The sequence below is a fragment of the Trichosurus vulpecula genome, chromosome 7, assembly GCF_011100635.1.
Source record: "Trichosurus vulpecula isolate mTriVul1 chromosome 7, mTriVul1.pri, whole genome shotgun sequence".
NCBI classification, from domain to species: Eukaryota; Metazoa; Chordata; class Mammalia; order Diprotodontia; family Phalangeridae; genus Trichosurus; species Trichosurus vulpecula.
In genome coordinates, this window is record NC_050579.1 from 101237275 (window position 1) to 101259087 (window position 21813).

A 21813-nucleotide genomic window follows, 5' to 3' on the forward strand; every position below is an offset into this window, starting at 1 on the left:
CCCAAGTGGTCATGGCTCTGAGGCTAGTGCTATGTCATTAGTCAAGGTAGCCTCTGAGCTGAGGATACAAAAACAAAAGTGAATCAGTCTGGCCCTCAATGAGCTTATATTCTAATGAGAAGACCACATGTACATGTTTAAGTATATACAGATTATATATGTAAGGTTTGAAAACACTTCATTTACCTCTGGTGCCTTAGCTAGATCCTGCTCGTGCTCAGTTCTGATTGTTTGGTTTAATCCAAAAGAGTTTGCACCTCATCAAAGCACCAGCAATCTGGTAGGTTTGTTGTTCAGTCACGTCTGCTCTTTGTGACCGAATCTGGAGTTTTCTTGGCAAAGATACTGGAGTGATTTGCCATTCCCTTCTCCAGCTCACTTTATAGATGAGGGAAATAGGGTGAAGCGACTTACCCAGGGTCACACAGCTAGTAAGCATCTGAGGCTAGATTTGAACTCATGAAGTTGAGTCCTCCTGACTTCAGGCCTAGCACTCTGTCCACTGTGTCACCTAGCGGCCTGAACAAGGTGTTACTTATACAAAATGAAAATGATGGTTTTGAGAGGAGCGGGGAAGACTAGGAAAGGCTTCATGAAGAAGAACTGTATTTGAAGAACATGAAGACGTGTATTTACTTCTTGAAGGAAAATCAGTACAAATAGAGCCTGGCCTTTGGATGAGCAAATTAACAGGCCCTTCTAAGGCTAAACCCTGGACACAGCAGTCAAGAGGTCAAGAGTTCGAATCAGTCCAAGTGAAGAAGCTCTGTGGAGTGTCAGTCAGTCAACAAATATTTCCTAAGGCTTACTATGAAGGATGGGGAGTGGAGAGGGGAATACTTTCAAGGTGTGGATTCCAGGGATAAAATCATCTCCCAGGATTCAGAGGCTTGCGGGGCATGATGGAGAAGTCCCAAGTGAAGCCTGGTGAGAGATGAAGAAGTACGATCCCTGTAGAAAAAGGGATGTCTTTGTCCTCTCCACCTTCCCATCAGCCCCGGTACTTTAGAGCAAAACGGCTTGACCAGTGGGAGACGACGCATCCAGCAGGTAGCAGAGATATACACTCTCCACACAGATGTGGACACCGCAGTGCTATGTGCAAGCAGCTTCAAGGAATGGAAGTTCTGGCAGCAAAGAAGAGAGCCAGCGATGGACTCAAAAGGGTGCTAGCCCTGGCAATCCAGAGTGGAGTTGTGGAGAGAGAAGTAGATGTTGGAAGCCCAACTAAGGAAACCGCCCAGCGGAGGCATTGCGTGGGGAAGAGTCCCCAGGAGGAGGAAAGAACATTGTAGTACCAGAATCGTGTTACCTTAGCTGAGCCAGGCCTGGAGTCACAAAGGCCTGAGTTCAAATCCAGCCTCAGACACTTACTAGCTATATGACCTTGGGCAAGTAACTTAACCTCTATTTGCCTCAGTTTCCTCATCTGTAAAATGGGGATAACAACAATGCCTACCTCCCAGGGTTGTTGTGGGAATCGAATAAGATAATAATTGTAAAGGAATAAGCACGGTGCCTGGCACTGTATAAATGTTAGTTATCATTATTATTATTATTATTATTATTATTTGTGGTAACTATTTTGTAGCAGCTGTACTATGCTATCTTAGTGAATATCTTTGCTAAGAACAAATTGTATTTACTTAGAGTGAAATGTGACTGTTGACAGGAACGCGTACCAGGAGGGGCTCATGAGTTATAGTGGTGGTTTGGAGCCAGAAACCTGTAAGATCTACCTCTGGAGAGCAAGTAGTGGGGAATTAACCCAGAGCATTTAGAACTATGAGGGGCTTTAAGGATTGCCTAATCCAATCCATTCATTTTATAGTTCAGGAAACTGAGACCTCAGATAACTAAATATCTAGACTGAACTCATACAGCCGATGTGAAAATCAATTCAAATAAACATTTATTAAGCCCCGTCCTACACAGCAGATCGGTATGTTTGCAAAACTCAAAGCTGTGCCCTTCCTGGTCTTTACCATTGTCCTGACAAAGAAATGAGCAGATTTCATTTCACGTGAGAGTGTCTCTATAAAATCCTTCTTTGGTCTTAACTCAAAAGGGCTTCACTGAGTTACATGGAACACAGTTTATCTTTCTTCTACATGATGTCATATGAGAATCAGTCGCAGTGATTTGCAAGCTCCGCTTCCCCTTCAGGGCCTCCAGATAGGTCTGTTGAACTACATACATGAAATTCAAAGATGAGAGCTGGGAACCACCATCTTCTAAGATTTATCCCTGGGCCGGTAAGGTCTCACCAGCACCTGCTAGAACCCAGATCTCTCAACTTAAGGTTCAACTTGCTGTCTATTATAAAATAGTAGCTTTTTAGTTTTTTTTTTTTGTCAAAAATTTTGTCAAATTTTTCCTTAATAATGTGCAAAAGGAAGCAACAGTACTATTGAAAACTTGATTTACTGACTCTGTAACGTTTTGTTTAAGCAAAACATTTCTTTTTATTTTTTTTATAGTCCCTGACGACAGATACATTCCCTTGTAAAGGTTTTCTCCAAGTTTGGCGGAACCAAACATTCCATAGTCATTCATACTTGATTAAGAAGACAGAAAGGCAAATGATGGTATTATAGAGTTGGGAATGACTAATATATAATAGGACATGTCAAGTTGAGCAGGTGCTTTCTGTTGTTCTACCCAGAGACAGATACTTCTGCCATAGGAAAGGTAATTTCCCTGTGGTTCCTCAGAATAGCAATGTCTAGTCCACACATAGTCTATTGCATTCACGTCAAGCTTTAGAAGTACAACATAAAAAAGACAGACCTAAAATTCTGTTTCCAGAGTACCTTCCCCCCCCCCAAAAAAAACCCCTCAGAGTTCCACCTAATCAATCAGAAGTCAAGAAGTTGAGGATATACTAGGAAAGAGTTTAGTTCAATTTAAGTGGGACTAAATGTCCTCTACTTCGGTCTCTGAGATTGTGTCTGATAAATATTCAATTATTCTTTACTATGTGTCTTATACATGGGTTGGGATAGGAGTAGGAGTACTGGATTTGCTGGCCGAGAATTTCAGTTAATCTTGCAGTTCTACTTATTACTAACACTAGGCCAAACACTTAATCTCTCTGGGTCTTAATTTTCTCAACTGTAAAATGAAGAAGTTGTAGTAGTTGTTCTTTAAGGCCCCTTCCAGCTCTAAGTGTATAATCCTAATGCCAGATGGCTTGGGAAGAACAAGTGGCTGTCCAAGAACGAGGGACAGAACAACCCCTGTGAGTAGTAGTAGGAGCTACCCTACTGGGGACCCAACTGGAACTGCCAGTTGGGCAATACAGCTCCTTCCTTCCTTTCTTTCTCTTTCTCTCTCTCTCTCTCTCCCTCTCTTTCTATCTCTTTTTTCTCTCTCTCTCTCTCTCTCTCTCTCTCCCTCTCTTTCACAGTTGTTCAGATTGTGGCCAGAAACCCTGAAGGCCTTCTGCTCCCAGATTGATTTTCTCTCCCCTCCCCCTCAACTAGGTACAAGAGGCCATTCTCTGCCTCATTTCTTACCTAGCCTTAATCACTAAATGGGCATTGCCTCAGTCAAACTGAGAACTGTTAAAGACCTAAGCTTAAAGAAGGCCACGGAGCCATCTCCAGTCATCCTGATCTATATATTGCCACTGGACCCAGATGGCTCCGGAGAAGAAAGTGAGGCTGGTGACTTTGCACAGCCCTCCCTCACTTAAATCCAGTTCACTTGCATGTCATGGCATCACCTCCCTGACGTCATGGTCCTCTTTGAGAACAAAGGATAAACTACAACAACAACAACTGGGAGGTAATTACTTCTGCTATGATCTTCCCTGGTCAGACCACATCTAAAGTATTGAATTCTGGGTATCATTTCAGGAAAGATGTTGATGAGTTGTAGCGCATTCATGGGAGGTCACTTAGAGTGATGAAAAATAAGGAGAGCATGTCATACAAGCATTGGTTAAAGGAGCTTGGAGAAGAAACGTTTCATAGGGATGTAATAACCATATATTTAAAGGGCTGCCACGTGAAAGATGGAGTAGTCTTGTTTTGCTTGGCCTCCAGAGGGTAGAACAGCAGAGAGAAGTAGTTTTAGGCTTTGTGTAAGAACAACCTCTTAATAAATGAGTCTGCTTCATTGATAGTGGGTTCACTGGAGGTCTCCAAACGCAAAGCCTGAGCTACTAAGTCTGAGCTGTTCGTATTGTTATTATTTCTTGAAACTAAGGAGATCGAAATCTCTCTCTCTCTCTCTCTCTCTCTCTCTCTCTCTCTCTCTCTCTCACACACACACACACACACACACACACACACACACTCATACACACACACACACACACACACACACACGCACCCCTCCCCTTATGTACTCCCAAAGTACTTTGTAGCTCTCCTGATGCTCTTATCATATTCCACCTTTTATTACATTTGAATAAAACATCTATTAAGTGCTTACTATGTGTAAAGCACCCTGGTTAAGTGCTGGGGATACAAAGAAAAAAGTAAGACATTATCTTTTCCAATAGATTCTGAGCTCCTTGAGATTAGGGAAAATGTCTTATTCATTTTTGTATTCCCCACCCTCAATGCCCGACACAGCCCATTACATGATAGATTGTAAGCCCCTTGAGGACAGGTACTGTCATTTTTCCTCTTTATATCTCTAGTGTCTTCTTCGTAGTGGCCACTTAACAAATGTGTATTCCACTAAACTATTCCTTAATTGACAATCACATATTTTTAAAGTGGGAGGCTGTGACACAAAGTTCATGTTACATAATGTTAGACTTTAGATAGCAGCTAATCCACTCCCTCAGGTTACACATAGGAAACTGAGATGAGGTAACTTGCTTCAAGTCATGCAGGAAGTTGGTGGCACAGCTGGACCTAGAACAGGGGTGGCCTGAACACATGTGGCCTGAAGGCCTCATCCCCACCCTGACCTAGAACCTTGTTCTCCTCATTCCCCTTCCGGTGCTCTTTCCCCTTCCAAAAGAAGCAAAGCTGAAGCAAATGCATTCAAGCATACCTTAATAGAGGTGATAAAAATGTAAAATAAAAGCAAAACAACCACAGAGGAACAAGCGCAAATACCATTCAAATTTATCTGGGTTAAAAAAATCATAGAGTAGCAAGTTTTAAGTGACAAGTATGTCCTACAAATGCCAAACACTGAAGAAAACAAAATCCCACAATTCTTTAAATATTAATAGATACGTTCACCTATTACCTTTCTTAACAGTATCTATGCACGTAATAAAGTATGCTAAGCCAAAGAACAAAATAAAGACTACTTTACCTTTATAACCTTTCCAGTTAGTCATACTTGAACTAATAATGAATCACTTTAAACACTACTAACATTTTCAAGATAAAAATATGAAAAGATAAATTTGCAACATATTTTTCACACCTTTTTTTTATTCTTCTTGGGGAAGGAGGAAGATGAGATGGAAGGGAAAGTTGCTTATGGTACTTTTTGAGTATATTGAACTCTGAAAATGGAAACTGTTTCCTTTATCTCATACATAGGGAGAAAACTGAGAAACAAAATGATATACCCAATTCACACAAGTCAGTAGAGAAGATAACAGTTTCAAGAATTAGTAACATTTACTGAGCATCCATTATTCATGGCATTGAACTAGACATAAAAAACACATAAATTTTCACATATAGAAAAGAACACATTTTCTCTTGGATGTTACTCCCAGCTAGACATAGCAAACAATGAGGAACTGAGTAGCCAAACCAGGGTACATAAAGTGGCACTTTTATCAAATATAGAAAACATACCCAGCGTATTGTTTTATTTTCTAATTAACTTAAGCCATTCTTAAAACTTTTAATCTTCCCACATAGTGGCTTTGTACAATCAGTATAATATTGTTATATTATACAGTAATGGTGATAGAAAATATAATTAGAAGGAAGATAAGTTTTTTTAAAAAAAATGAAAGAGATAATAATTAAAATGCATAGAAGAAAATAAAATAAAAAGGTGATATGGATGGTGGGGCATCCGTGTTGGAGGGAGAGAGCTAGATGGAGGGTAGGGTAAATCCCAAGCCTCTTGATTCCTAGGCTAGTGGTTTGCTTGGTATTTCTGGGCTAACTTAACCAGAAAGTGATGCATCACCGAAAGGATATTGTTATTAATAATGTGGGCTTTTATTTCCAGCAAAGCTCGAAGTGATTAAAAGAACTTTGAAGTTTTCCAAAGACAATTCAACCCACTCTCCTGTTTAATGCTGGCTCCAATTTATTGTCCATTTCCAGTGGCTTACTGAGATATATACTGATGGATGAGCTTAACAGTATTTGGCTATGGAAGACTTTTTCTCTGTAGGAAGCTAAAATGGCCCTTAGGATCAAACCCTAGGCTCACTGGGACCATTATAATTTATTGACCCTACTGTCTTAGTATTCATTGTCTCTCTTGTCTATTGGTCTGAACTGGTTGGGTGTATTGTATACAATTTACTTTGAAGTTTGAAAGGCAGGCCCTATTAACAATTTATGGCTCACTCTGACTGCCTCGCATTTTTACTTGTTCTTTTAAAATAAAATCTATTTTTTTTTAAATTGGATCATTTATTTACTATGTGATAGTGATTTTAGGTCAGGTTGCTGATTCTATTATCTGGCAATCAGTGCTGGTACATAACTTTGAAAGTTATGTAAAGTTTAAATTAATATACAAGTCTTCTATTCTCTTTGAAATGAAGGGTTATAATCCCTAAATGCTCAGTGATGTTGTTAATATCCTCATAATCACCACAGTGTTCAGTTTTATTTTACCAATATGATCCTTTTGTTTATAACAATACATTTGAAGACTGGAAAGTTGTAGATAGAGAACTATTGACCACAGTAAAAGCAGCTGACTTGTGGTCTGATGAAGAGGAAAGAAAAATCAGTGAGGCAATTATCGTACCTTAGAGCGGGGGTTCTTAACCTGAGATCCCCAGTATACCTAAAAAAGCACTTTGTGTCATGTTTAGGATTCATCACAAGGCTCAACTCATTCTGAGCTTAATGTTTTTTAAGACTATTCATTTATGAATGTGTCTCTCTTTTCAAAATTCATCTTTTACCTGCCTTTGTTTCCACAGTCTAAATTAGTTTAAAAAAAACTTTCTTTACAATATGACCATAAAAAAAAATAATGAACAAGATTTAGAAGAAATAGAAACACTTAAGTGCAATTAGGTACATTTATCTGACTGTCAGTAATTATGATCAATTATTTAACCATACTCTGGATTTTTTCTTAAGGTAAAAATCCTCCAGGATTGTATTCTGTGCATCCACTTGGAACTTTTTAGGTTTCTTTAGACAATTTTCCTTTTACTTTATGCTCAGAATTTGCATCTTCAGAATTTCATTTTTGGGAGATTCTAATTCCTCTCAGGTAATTTTCCCTTTAGACTTCTAATCTATGGGATCCTATATTATCTTTCTTTCTTTTGAAGCCCTTGACATTTTACTCTTCTCAAATCCAGATTGTGTGTCAAAGGAAAAGCAAAGAAGAAATTGAATCTCGAGGCAGAGGGCAATTCTCATCTGTGCAAAGGAGTTGAAGGGTAGAGGAATGAAGAGAGGATCACAAAATTAGGCCATAAGCTTAAGATTTTAAAAATAATACTGTGGAAAAAGAGGTACAATTATAGTACACATTTGATTAGGAATGAAACCATTTGTTAAACTAACATATTACTGATTTAATGTGTTGTTGTTTCCAAGAAATATTTATATTTAAAAGGGAGAGAGATTTGAGGAGGCATCATGTTTTACTGAAGGAAATACATTTCTAGTGGGGGAATTTGAGATATTTATTGTATGTGTTTAAAGGAAACAATGCAGATTAGAGACCTTGATCTCTCATATCACATCACATATATACATATATATATATATGTATATATGTATATATGGGTGTCTACTTGACTAGTTATAACTCCAAGTGGCAGGCCAAATAGGCTTGTGGTACAATCACTTTGCCTATTGGTGCACATAATGGTCTATATGGATAGGGGAAGCTGGCTGATCATAGTGCTCCAAAGGCTCCCTGAACTCAAGCTGTTCTGGGCTCTCCAAGGAGGCACAGACTAGATCAGCATTGCGGGAGGGGAGAGCGGAGTCTTAACAAGAAGCTGAAACAATAGTACCCCACTAAGTATGCCCCAGTACTCACTCCTTAGTAATCTGTCTTTCTTTGCCATCCACCCATGACTTGCAAAGGATGACGCTAAAGAAAGGAGTCCCAAAGTTGACCCCAGAGCCTAGGAACTGAAAGAGAAAAGGCAGGTAGAACCAGTGTTTTCCTGCATCCCTTTCAAACCAACTCTTCCTGAAGATGCCATTCCACATCTTTTACCATGACTAAGATGTTAGGGACTTTTTTGGGGTAAAATTTGCTCTAGCCCTATTACTTGCAAAGCAAATCAATACATGCATTAAAGAACACTGGCAACATATCCAGGGGTCAAATGATGGCTTTTTAAGACCCTTAAATATCAATCAGCCTAGCATCCAGGCTGACCCAACCCCTTTGCAGACTTGAAAGCCTTTCTTCCTTAGCAGTTTCCCAAGAAACCTAGAGAGGTGGAAGTCATGTTGAGGTTTTTCTAAAACATATATTCACAGGAGTTGGGTACATAATCACCCACCTTGAACTCCACTTTACATGGCTAACTAGGGAGATGCAATAACTACTCTCTTCATTAGCCAGCAGTTATGTCATTAGTACCTTAAAGTTTTTTGTTTGTTTTTATTTTTTACAAATAACAACCATCATCCTATTAGCCCTATTAACCAAGTTAGAGCATCACCTGATAATTCAAGGTTGAGAGTTCAAAACATTGAGAGAGAGGCTTCAATAGGATTACTACAGGTTTTAAGACTAGAAATCAGGCAAAGTGAATGCAGAATTCAATTGAACAAACATTTATCTGCCAAGTGCTAAGACAAAGAAAAAGACCAAAACAGTCCCTGCCAGGATATGACACCATACACAGATAAGCAAAAGGAGGTAAGGTGGCATGGGGACAAAAGTTACAGACAAAGTGCTATAGGAAAAGTTGAAGCGAGAGAGAACATTTCTAGCTAAAGGTAGCAAAGAAATGTGATAGTGAAAGTAAAACCCAAGTTGGGCCCTAAAGGAAAAGAAAGATTCTGCTGGGCATAGATGAAGTGATAAATACATTCCAGGCTTCCAGAATACGTGGAAGGGGCTGATGGCGGGTCAAATTCAAGTACAGTTTGGCTAGAACATAGAGGGCCTGAAGGGGAGTAATAAAGGCGAGGTAAGTTGGAGGCAATGGATGAAGGGCCTTGAATCCCAAGGCTAAGGAGTTTGTATTTCATCCTAAAAGCAACAGGGAGATATTGACATTTTAGGAGGCACTGAAGCGACATAGTCAAACCTATACATTAAAAATACTTTTGGCAGCTGTGTGAAAAATGGGTTTGAAAGAAGATTAAGAAGATATTACAGTACTTCAAGCAAGAGGTAATAAGAAGATTTGAAGTAGGATGGTAAAGCCATATAAATAAGGGAACAGATATGAGAGATATTGAGGATTGGACTTGTTAACTGATGAAATATGGGGATCAGGGGAAAGGAGTGGTAAAAAGTGACTCTGAGATTTTCAGCTTGGTTATTGGAAGTACCATGGTTTCATCAACAGAAACAGGAAAGCTGAGAGGAAAGACCCAAAAGTTGAACAGTGATGTTGCCAAAAATTTCCAAAATTAGTCATCTTGGTGCCTAGGTATAACATTAGTACTTCAGGACATTACCTCCTCAATCTAGGTCACAATCCTTCTTAGCATTAGTAAACTATTTAATGAATTTCTGGGGCTAAAAATGTTTATCCCCCAGTGACCAAATGTCTGGTGATTGGTTTTCCTGAATTAAGCTAGTGTAGTTTGCTAATAACTGTTGCACAGACTATTGCCTGGCCCATACTCAAAGTCTTTCTATGTCCATGAGACCTATCAAAGCTTGGACTAGCCTGGCATAGCTTTTAAGAATCTATTCACATAGAGTAGCAAGAAAAAAAATTCCAGGAACTAAAACACATCTATTGGAGAGCTAAACAAATTATAGCATATGAATGTAATAGAATGTTATTGTACCATAAGAAATGATAAAATGGATATTTGCAGAGGAAACTTGGAAGACTTCTATGAACTGATCCAGAGTAAAGTAAGGACCAGAACAATTTACACAATGACAAACAATAGTATAGGGAAAAATAACTTTGTATAACTCTGATAAATACAATGACAAACCAAAATTCCGGAGAATTAAAATGAAGCCTCCTGCCAATGAGGTCACAGATTTATAAGGCAGAATGTAATGTAATGTGGCCAACATGGGAATTTGTTTTGCTGGGCTATTTGTATTTGTTATGAGGGCTAAGTGGTACTTTGGATGGGCCTGGAGTCAGCAAGACCTGGGTTCAAATCCAGCCTCAGACATTTACTAGCTGTGTGAACGTAAGCAAGTCACTTAACCCCTATCTGTCTCAAGATTCTCAACTATAAAATGGGGATACTAATAGCAGTGTTGTTATGAGGATCAAATGAGATAATATTTGAAAAGTACTCAGCACAGTTCCTGGGCCACAGTAGACGCTTAAAAATGCTTTTCCTTTTCCCTTCCCCTTTTAAAATTTTTGTCAATGGGAGAGAGAGATGAATGCTTAGAAACTGGTTTTAAGTAAAATTAAATTAATTTTTTTAAAGGAAACCAGGTCCCCTTCATGCTGTCAAGTGGAAAAGGCATTATTATAGAATCATAGATCTAGAGATGGAAAGGCCAACACAAGCCTTCTTATCCAACCCCCTCATTTTACATCCGGAAAATGAACCTCAGAGAGGTTAGATGACTTACCCAAGGCAATACACATAGTAAGTGTCAGAGGATTTAATAAGAGGTATGTTGGTAGGACTTGAATGAGTATATAGGTGTAGCTGACCAAAAAAAAAAGATTTCCCCCCAAATTTGAAGATTTAATATTTGCTATATTTTAATATAGCTTGCATAGCTAGTTTTAAAAATATTTCTAATGTATGAAAATTTTCTAATTTAGTCACAATATATTCATCTGCTATGAAAGTAGCTATTCAAAATGATTTGAGTTCCTTAAAGAGCTTTGCTGAATAACAAATAATCATTATGAGAAATCAGATTAAAAGTATATTAAAAGGAACATGTTTTTTATGTAGAATTTAATAAGCACATATGTGTCAATACAATAAAAACAAAGAGTGTTGAGTTAAGATTTTAAAGGTGAGCCAAGGCTTAAACAGAAACTATGAAAAAGTGTCAAGATATGTATTAACCCCTTTAAGCTTCCTTAAGCACCTGTGAGTCTTCTAATTCTTTGATAAGAATCTTTGGGCTTAAGGTTTTATCTGCTAGTATAAAGAGTTGAAAGTTTCCCCTCAATTCGGATAAATGGTTATCGTCTTTTTTTTTCTTCACATTATTCAAATAATTTTTTTTCACAATAGGCTCCTTTTACAATCAACTACAGAATCTGAGAGTTGGAAGGTATCTCAGCAACCATCCAGTCCAATTCATTCATGAAAGGAATCACTATCATAACATACCAGACAATGGAATAGACATGCAGCATCTTCTTGAAAACATCCCAGGAGGGTGAGCCCACCACCTTTCCAGAGACAGTCTGGTTTACTTTTGGATAGCTCTGTTAGGAGGTTTTTTCTTGACACCAATGCTACGTTTGCTTCTCTGCAGCTTCCACCCACTCATTCATTGCTTGGTTTTTTGCTACCTAAGTCTAACAAATAGTACATAAAACAGGAAGATGTCTATGTGTGTTGTTCCTGTGCAAAATTCAAAATTTTAATTTTAAAAAATCTTTTTTATTTTATCAAGTTATACAAAGTCACTTCTTAGAAGTTTAGGGATTTCTTTTGGGGAGAGAAATGGAGGATTGCAGACCAAACATATCTTATCCCCATCCCCAAACTTTACCCATCCTAAAGGCAGTATGGTATTGTGGGTAGAGGTAGCCACAGTATCTGGATTTAAGTCCAGCCTTTGACTTGAATGAGTCATTTGATAGGCACAAATGGCTTAATCTCTCAGAGACCCTAAGAAATTCTCCAAGATTACAAATTGTAGAGAAGGTACAGATCTGTCTTGGGGAAGTGAGTTTTCTAACCAAGAGTGCCTCCACCAATAAAATCACAAGCCTAGAACAATCTCTCATCTCACCCTTCCTCCCTCACACCCCACACCCCTAACTAATTTATTAGGATCATTAAAAAGCCTGCCCCACCTCACTTCAAAAAGTGATACCTACTTCTTCAGTTCCTGATTGGAATCTAGAATACAGTTACTGCTTCCACATCTCCACTTTCTCCATCCCAGTTTCGATATACTGTAGATTGGCATGAGAAATTAAATGGGAATTTGGGGGATGTTTTGCAGAAAGCCACAGACATATGAAGGCCAGCAGATGACACCAAAAAATTTAGAAACTCAGAAATGCATAATATATATATATATATATGTATAGTATTATACAATATCAACACTTTTATCTTTTAATACTGTAAATGCCCCATAAAAGAAAAATAAAAAATTCAGACTTCTTCTCTGGTACGAAGTGGGGCACCAAAAAATTTTACGAGGATTTTCCGGATTATGGGAGCACTGCGCTCCTAACCCGTATGATGTGGAAGGGATAACTGTATATTTAACTGTGGAATAAGCCAAATGAGACTACAATCCAGGTCTCTTAATACTGGTTTAATACTCTTTCTGCTACATCATATTGACTAATCTATCTATACAGCTTTTTCTTTTAAAAAAAAATTGCAGCTTCACTTAATCTTAGTCAGAATCTTAGAGTAAGAGTCTTCTAGGGCTGGCCTCTGTGTTTAAAAGTTTCTATACCTACTTCTTTCTAGCTGCTTGCATTATCAGCATGAGCTGTCCTTTTTTCTTACTATATAGGCTAATTAACTCTGCAACACTACCTACCCTAGAAGCTGTTTCTTTTACAGTGAAGCCAGTCCCCAGTTGCTGCCTCTTCGGATATTTCTTTTCTTTTCTCCCTTCCTCCTGTCCTTAAGTTAAATTGCTTGAAATAAGAATAAAATGATCATATGTCTGGCGTCTTCCATCAATGACTAAGGATAATTTTAAGTTACTTCTCTCTATGTTACTTATTAGAATCTTTAATACTCTGCTTTGTCCCTTGCTGTTCAGTCATTTCAGTTGTGCCTGACTGCTTATGACCCCATTTGGGGTTTTCTTGGTAAAGATACTGGAGTCGTTTGCCATTTCCTTCTCCAGCTCATTTTACAGATGAGGAAACTAAGACAAATAAGGTGCTGTGACCTGCCCAGTGTCACACAGCTAGTAAGGGTCTGAGGTCAGATTTGAGCTCGAATCTTCCTGATTCCAGGCCTGGTGTTCTATCCATGGCAGCACATAGCATCACTTTAAGGAATGCCTCATTTGGCATTAAAAAAGGATTTAACTCAGCTCTGTATTATATAATTTGACTTTTGGTCAGAGTAAAATTAATTGTGGCACTACTCTCTGCCTTCCCCCAAACTCATCCCCATCACTATCTTTAAAATATTGACTAGGCTAAATACTGTGAAATAGATAGAAAGCCACTCTTGAACTAAGTACTATCTGGTTCAAGACCCACCTGACAAATACTGATTTTGTGTGATCCTGAGCAAGTCATTTAACCTCTTAGGATCTCAGGCCATTCCCTAAGGCTCTAAGTATCAGATCAGGTTGGACCTGTATTGGTAGAGTGAGTATCTTCACTTGGAGTTCCAATGAAATCACATGTCATATCTTAACTGCTTTATTTTCTGTACACATAGTAGACTAACAGGAAGGAGAGTGGACTCTGAGTTCTTCCCTTGTTTCCTGCCTGCTCCTCCAAGCTCAGTACAGATTTTCCTTTGGGCTTAGTTCTTGCCTTTATCACAGGCAGTCAGATAAAGGCGACAGAGAAGACCAAGGCCTGATAGTGGCTACAGAGGTGCTCACAAGGCTTGGCAGGGAGGTTAAAGAGCCATGGGGTACCAAGTCATTGCCAAGTGCCAGAAGAAAGAAAGTATGCTATAGTGTTTAGCATGTTGGATTTAGAAGCAGGAAAACCTAGGTTCAAATCCTCTCAGAACTAGATAAATCTAAACAAAAAATAAACAAGAAAGAAATTAAGGAGGTGAATAGAATTTTAGAAAAATTAGATATGGGAAACCTCTGGAGAAAATTGAATGGGAATGGAAAAGAATATGCCCTTTTCTCAGTGGTACATGGCACCTAAATTGACTATATATTGGGGCATAAAAAACTCATAACCAAATGAAGAAAAACAGAAATATTAAATATATCCTTTTCAGATCATAATGCAATAAAAATAACATTCAATAAAGGGCCATGGAAACATAGATTGAAAATTAATTGAAAATAAAATAATCCTAAAGAATAAGTGGGTCAAAGAACAAATCATGGGAACAATCGATAATTTTATTAAAGAGAATGACAACAATGAGACAATATACCAAAATTTATGGGATGCAGCCAAAGCAGTACTCAGGAGAAATTTTATATCTCTAAATGCTTACATCAATAAAATAGAAAAGGAACAGATTAATGAATTGAACATGCAACTAAAAAAAAAGAGAATAAATTTTAAATCCTCAATTAAACACTAAATTGTAAATCCTGAAAATCAAAGGAGAGATTAATAAAAGTAAGAAAATCATCAAACTAATAAATTAAACTTGGAGCTGCTTTTGTAAAAAGGCAAAAAAAAAAAAGATAAACCATTGGTTAATTTGATTTAAAAAAAAGAAAGAGGAAAGCCAAATTACCAGTATCAAAAAATGAAAAGGGTGAATTGACCACCACTGAAGAAGAACTTAGAGCAATTATTAGGAGCTATTTTTCTAATTATATGCCAATAAATTTAACAATCTAAGTGAAATGATGAATAGTTATAAAAATATAAGTTGGAAGAGGAAGCATAATACTTAAATAACCCTATTTTGGAAAAAGAAATTGAAGAATCCATCAATGCTCTCCCTATAAAAAAATCCCCAGGGCTAGATGGATTCACAGAAGAATTCTACCAAACATTTAAAGAACAATTAATTCTAATACTATATAAACTAGTCAGAAAAAGAGTTGGATTCCTACCAATTCCATTTATGACAGAAATATGGTGCTGATATCTACCCCAGGAAGAGTGAAAACAAAGAAAACTATAGACTAATTTCAGTAATGGATATTGATACAAAAATTTGAAATAAAATACTAGCAAGGAGATTATGGCACTATATCACAAAGATCATACACTATGAGCAGGTGGGATTAATACCAAGAATGTAGGACTAATTCAATATCAAGAAAAGTGTCAGCATAATTGACCATATCAATAACAAAACAAATGAAAATCTTATGATTATCTCAATTGATGCAGAAAATGCTTTTGAAAAAAATCCAATACTCATTCCTATTAAAAACTCTAGAAAGCATAGGAATAAATGGACCATTCTTTAAAATGATAAGTAATATTTATCTAAAACCAATAGCAAGTCTTATCTGTAATGGGGATAAGCTAGTAGCCTTCCCAATAAGATCAGGGGTGAAACGAGGATGCCCATTATTACCACTATTATTTAATATTGTATTAGAAATGCTAGTTATAGCAATAAGAGAAGAAAAAGAAATTGAGGGAACTAGAACAGACAATGAGGAACCAAAACTATCACCCTTTGCAGATGATTTGATGGTATACTTAGAGAATCCCAGAGAATCAAGTCTGGTTGAAATAATTAAAAACTTTAGCAGAGTTTTAGGATATAAAATAAACCCACATAAATCATCAGCATTTCTATATATTACCAACAAAGTCTAGCAGCAAGCGATAGAAAGAGAAATTCCACTTAAAATAACTGTAGACAACTATGGCCAGTTAGGTGGTGCAGTAGTTAGAGCACTGGACTTGGAATCAGGAAGACTCATCTTCACGAGTTCAAATCTGGCCTCAGACACTTAGTAGCTATGTGAGTCTGGGCAAGTCACTTAATCCTGTTTGCCTCAAATCCTCATCTGTAAAATGAACTGGAGAAGCAAATGGAAAACCACTCTCGTATCTTTGCCAAGAAAACCTCAAATGGGGTCATGGAGAGTCAGACGTGGCTGAAAAATGACTGAACACCACCACCACCAACAACAAAGTCCAGCATCAAGAGGCAGAAAGGGAAATTCTGTTTAAAATAACTATAAACAATATAAAATATTGGAGAGTGTATCTGCCAAGGCAAAGCTAGAAACTACATGAATACAATTATAAAACACTTTTCACACAAATAAAGTCAGATCCAAACAACTGGAAAAATACTAATTGCTCAAGGGTAGGCTGAGCCAATCTAATAAAAATGGCAATTCCGCCTAAATTCATATATTTATTCATTGATATATCAATAAAATTACCAAAAATTATTTTTTAGAGCTAGGAAAAATAATAACAAAGTTCATCTGGAAGAATGAAAGGTCAAGAACATGAAGGGAATTAATGAAAAAAAAAGGAAGGTGGCCTAGCCTTACCACATCTTAAACTGTATTACAAAATAATAATCATCAAAACAATCTGGAACTGGCTAAAAAAGAGTGGATCAGTAGATTAGATTAGATACATGATATATAATAGGAAGTGACCATACTAATCTTGTGTTTGTTAAATGCAAAGACCTAGACTTTTGGGACAAGAACCCACTATTTGACAAAAACCACTGGGAAAAGTGGAAAACAGTGGCAGAAACTCGGAATAGATCTACACCTCAAACCATATACCAAGATAAGGTCAAAATGAGTACATGATTTAGACATAAAAAGTGATACCATAAACAAAGTAAGGGAAAATGGAATAATGTACCTGTCAGATCTATGGATAAGTGAAGAATTTATTACCAAACAAGAGATAGAGGGCATTATGGGTTATAAAGTGGATAATTTTCATTACACTAAATTTAAAAACCAATGCAGACAATATTAGAAGGAAAGCAGAAAACTGGGGGGAAAGTTTTATAGCAAGTTTCTCTGATAAAGGCCTCATCTCTCAAATATATGGCAAACTGAGTCAAATTTATAATAATACGAGTCATTCCCCAATTGATAAATGGTCAAGGGATATGAACAGGCAGTTTTCAGATGAAGAAATCAAAACTATTTATAGTCATATAAAATGCTCTAAATCGCTATTGATTAGAGAAATGCAAATTAAAACAACTCTTAGGTACCATCTCATGCTTATTAGGTTGACCAATATGATGGGAAAGAAAAATGGCAAATGTTAGTGGGCATGTGGGAAAATTGGGACACTTGCCCTATTAACAGAGTTGTGAACTGATTCAACCATTCTGGAGAGCAATTTGGAACTGTGCCCAAAGGACTATAAAAGCCTTTGACCCAGCAATAGCACTACTAGGTCTGTCCCAAAGAGATTAAAACAAAAAAGAAAATGACCTGTATGTACAAAAATATTGATAGCAGCTCTTTTTGTAGTGGCAAAAAACTGGAAATTGAGGGGATGTCCATCAATCAGGGAATGGCTGAACAAGTTATGCTATATGATTCTGATGGAATACTATCATGTTTTAGGAAATTGTGAGCAGGATGCTTTCAGAAAAACCTGGAAAGACTTACATGAACTGATGCAAAATAAAAGTGAGTAGAACTACAAGAACATTGTATACAGTAACAGCAATATTGTGTGATGATCAGCTGTGAATGATTTAGCTATTCTCAGCAATACAAAGATCCAAAGGAATTCTGAAGGACCTATGATAAAAAATCCTATCCCCTTCCAGAAAAAGAAATGATGGAATATGAATGCAAATCAAAGCATATTGGTTTTTTAAACTTTTCTTTATTTTTATTTTTTTTGGGGGGTCTGTGTTTTCTTTTACAACATGACTAATATGGAAATATATTTTGCATGATTGCACACATGTAACCTTTATCAAATTGCTTGCCTTCTCAATGAGGGGGGAGGAAGTGAGGGTAGGAAAGAATTCACAATTCAAAATTGTAAAAATAAAAACCACATATACACAATGGTTATAAATTGTTTATTCATGTAATTGGAAAAATAGAATATTAAAATTTAAAAAGAAATCATTGGGAGCTACTAGGGTCAGTTGAGTGATGGGGTCAGACCTGCACATTAGAAAAATCACTTCGATAGCTGCCTTAATGATGAATTGGAAAAAGGAGACAGTTGAAATACAAAAACCAATTAGAAGGTTGTGACAACAGTTCAAATAGTAAAGGTCTGACTAAGCTTCATGGCCATGTGTTTACAGAGGAAATAGTTTTAGTCATTTAGGTGCTGGAGGAACAAAGTCTTCTTGAGAACCTTAGCAAAGATGGTGGCTGGGTGAGTAGTGAGAATGGGATAGGCATGAGAGATGTGTCAGAGATAAATGAAAATTATATCAGCAGTTGATTGGATATGTTGGATTAGGGAGAGTAGAGAGCCTAAGAATAATCCTAAGGTTGTGAACCCACAAGACCAAAAGAATGGTGGTGCTCTCAACAGAGATAGGAAAGAGGGGTGAGTTGGGGTGGGGTATAAGATTATGAATTCTGTTCATGACTTGTTGAGTTTATGATGTCTATGGGTCATCCAGATTGAAGGGTTCCATAAACAGACGTAAGACTGGGACCAGGCAACAAAGGATAGGAGCTCAGGAGAGAGATTGGCTATGTAGATGTGACAATCATCTCTATGGAGATGATAATAAAACTCATGGAGTTGATGAGGTAACCAAATAAAAGTAGAATGAGGAAGACCCAGGACAGAACCTTTGGGTACACCCATACTTAAGGAATATGATCTAAATGATGACCCAGCAAAAGAGACTGAGTAATGGTCAGACAGGTAGAAGAATAAGAGGAGAGAGGAGTGTAATGAATACTTGGAGAAGAGAGAATTCAGGAGGACAAACCCTTCCCTTTTTCCAAACTTATTTTATCAAAGTCACCACCATCCTTCCAAACTTCTAGATTTATTACCTTAGCATTATTCTGGAACTCTCAAACTCCCTCACCTCACATATCCAATCAACTCTTTCTATTTCTACTTTGACAATGTCTCTTGCATTTGACTCTTTCTCTCTACTCACACGGATACTACCTTAAGTCAGGCCCTCATTGCCTCTCACTTGAATTATTGTTACAGCCCCCTACCTTGGTATCCCTACCTGGAGTCTCTCACTACTCCAGTCTATCCTACACATTCTGTCAAGCACAGATTTAACCCTAAAATCCCCAACAAATTAATTTCATTGGCTTCATATTGGTTCTAGGATGAAATATAAACTCCTCTGCTTAGCTTTTAAAGCCCTATTTTCTGGCCCCAACTCATCTTTCCAATATGATTGGACATTATCCTGACTCCTACACTCTTAAATTCAGCCAAATTGGCCTTCTCTCTGTTCTTCACATCTTTCCTCTCTGTGCCCTTTCACTGGACATCTCACATAGTTGGAATTCTCTGCCTCATAAATTCCCTGTCTTCCTTTAATTTGTTGCTCAAGCACCAAATTCTGCATAAGGAGTTTTCTGATTCCCCCCTCCCCAAACTACCTTGTATTTAATAATATGTATGTGTATTCGTCTTATATTTATACTGCACATATCTTCTATTTACTTCTTGTCTAGTCCATTAGAATGAAGTCTTTGAGTAGGGATTGTTTCATTCTTTGTAATCGTGTTGAGTACCTAGCACAAAGTAGATGCTTAATAAATGCATGTTGATTGATTCACAAGGTTGTCAACAGTGACTAATGCTGTACTGGACAAAGGAAATGCTTCTCTGGACTGAGAAAAGGTCGTTAGATTTGGCAGCAAAGAAATCACTGATAACTTTGGAGAAGGTCTGAGGAGTGAGAGGAAAAGATGAAGCAAGAAGCTTTTTCTAGGAGTTTGAGAAGGGGAGACATAAAGAACGATAGCCTAAGGGGATGATAGAGTCTAGTGAAGGGTTTTTAAGGATGGCAGAAACTTGGGCATGTTTAAAGGAAGCAAGGAAAGAACTAGCAGACAGATGAATATCGAAGATTAGAGAAAGGAGAGGATGATTAAGGGCCAATTTGTTGGAGAAGACAGGAAGGGTTGGGATTAAGAGTGACTCCTCATGTAGGGGGATTGTCCTTGGGAAAGTAAGAGTCATCTCTCCTCAGAGACTGTAGTAAAGGAGAAGAAAGTTGAGGGTTTTGGGATGAAGAGAAAGGGGAAAAGGGTGCTCAAAACAATTTTCTCAATAAAATATGAGGTAGATCATCAGCTGAGAGTGTGGAGAAAGGAGAATTGTGGGAGATTTGATGGGATAAGATAAGTTTTGGAACAGCTTCTATAAGGAGTGGGAGAGAAAACTGCTTAGGGAGGAATAAAAAGATTGCTTTGCTACCTTTGAGGGTTCAGTTAAAGGTAGATAATACATCTGTAGTGGACTCAGTCATTTTTGTCATGACTTCATCCAACTCTTTTCAGAGGCTGTCAGAGTTGAGGATATGGATGGTAGGAGTAATCCAGCGCTGGGATTTGGTGAGGGAAGAGGAACAATAGGACAAAGAGGGTAAAGTATTCATCATTTCCAGCTTCTAACACAGAGGATCTAAAAGGAATAAGGCCAGGTATAAAATATCAGGCTAAGAGTAAAAAAGAACACACAACAAAGTTGAAATCCATTCAATTTATAGAATTGTTATCTCAGAGTTTAAAAGTTGGAAGGAACATCAGTGGCCATCTAGTATAACTCATACCCAAAAGAAATCCCCACTCTAATATACTTAATGAGTTATTACCCAAAATCTGATGAAAAATTTCCAGTGATGGGGAACCCATCACCTCTGGAGGCAATCCATTTTGCTTTTGAATAGCTCTAATTATTAAAAAGTTTTTCCTAAGTTTGCTTCTTTGCATTAAACTTCTACTCGTTCCTAGTTCTGTCTTCTATCCCTCTTCCAAAGGACGATCCTTCAAACACTTGAAGTCTGCTACCATATGAGGCTTCTCTTTGCTAGGCTAAACATCCCCAGTTCTTCCCCCACATCCTCGTATCACTTGGATTCAAGGCCCCTCAAAACCCTAGTTGCCCTCATCTGGATGTATTGTCTTGAGCCTTTTAAAATTCTAACACCTAGAACTAAATGCAACAATACCAGATGTATCTAACCAAGGCAGAGTATTAATAAATAAATAAACAATAAAAAAATAAATCCTTATTTTTGGAAGCTATGCTTCTCTAGGGCTAATGGCAGCCCAAGAAAGCATTAGATCTTTTGGCTACATTTTTGCTGACTCATACAGATTTGGAAGTCCACTAACTGCAACACCCCCCCTTCCCATTTAAAAAAAAATTGTCTAACCAAGCGTCCTATATTTCTTAGGCCATTATTTGTTATTTATTTAAAATTCAGCATGCTAATGATCTGTCTACCCCATATAAAAAATCACAGATTTTATCATGTCACTCCTATACTCAATTACCTCTGCTGCTTTCCCATTGCCAAGAAGATAAAGATATAGCTTCTCAGCCTGGCACACAGGACTCAAAACAGGCCCCACCCTAGTTCTGAATTCTTGTTATACTTTGCTACAAATAGATCTACTCATTTTCTCTCTGAACTCACCATGCACATCCCAAATCCAGTATTTGCTCTTGGTGTTCCCCATGTGACAGCAATCAGAGGCTAGCTGCCCTGCCAAGTCAGGCACAGCCAGAAGGCAATGGTTGAGTTGTAA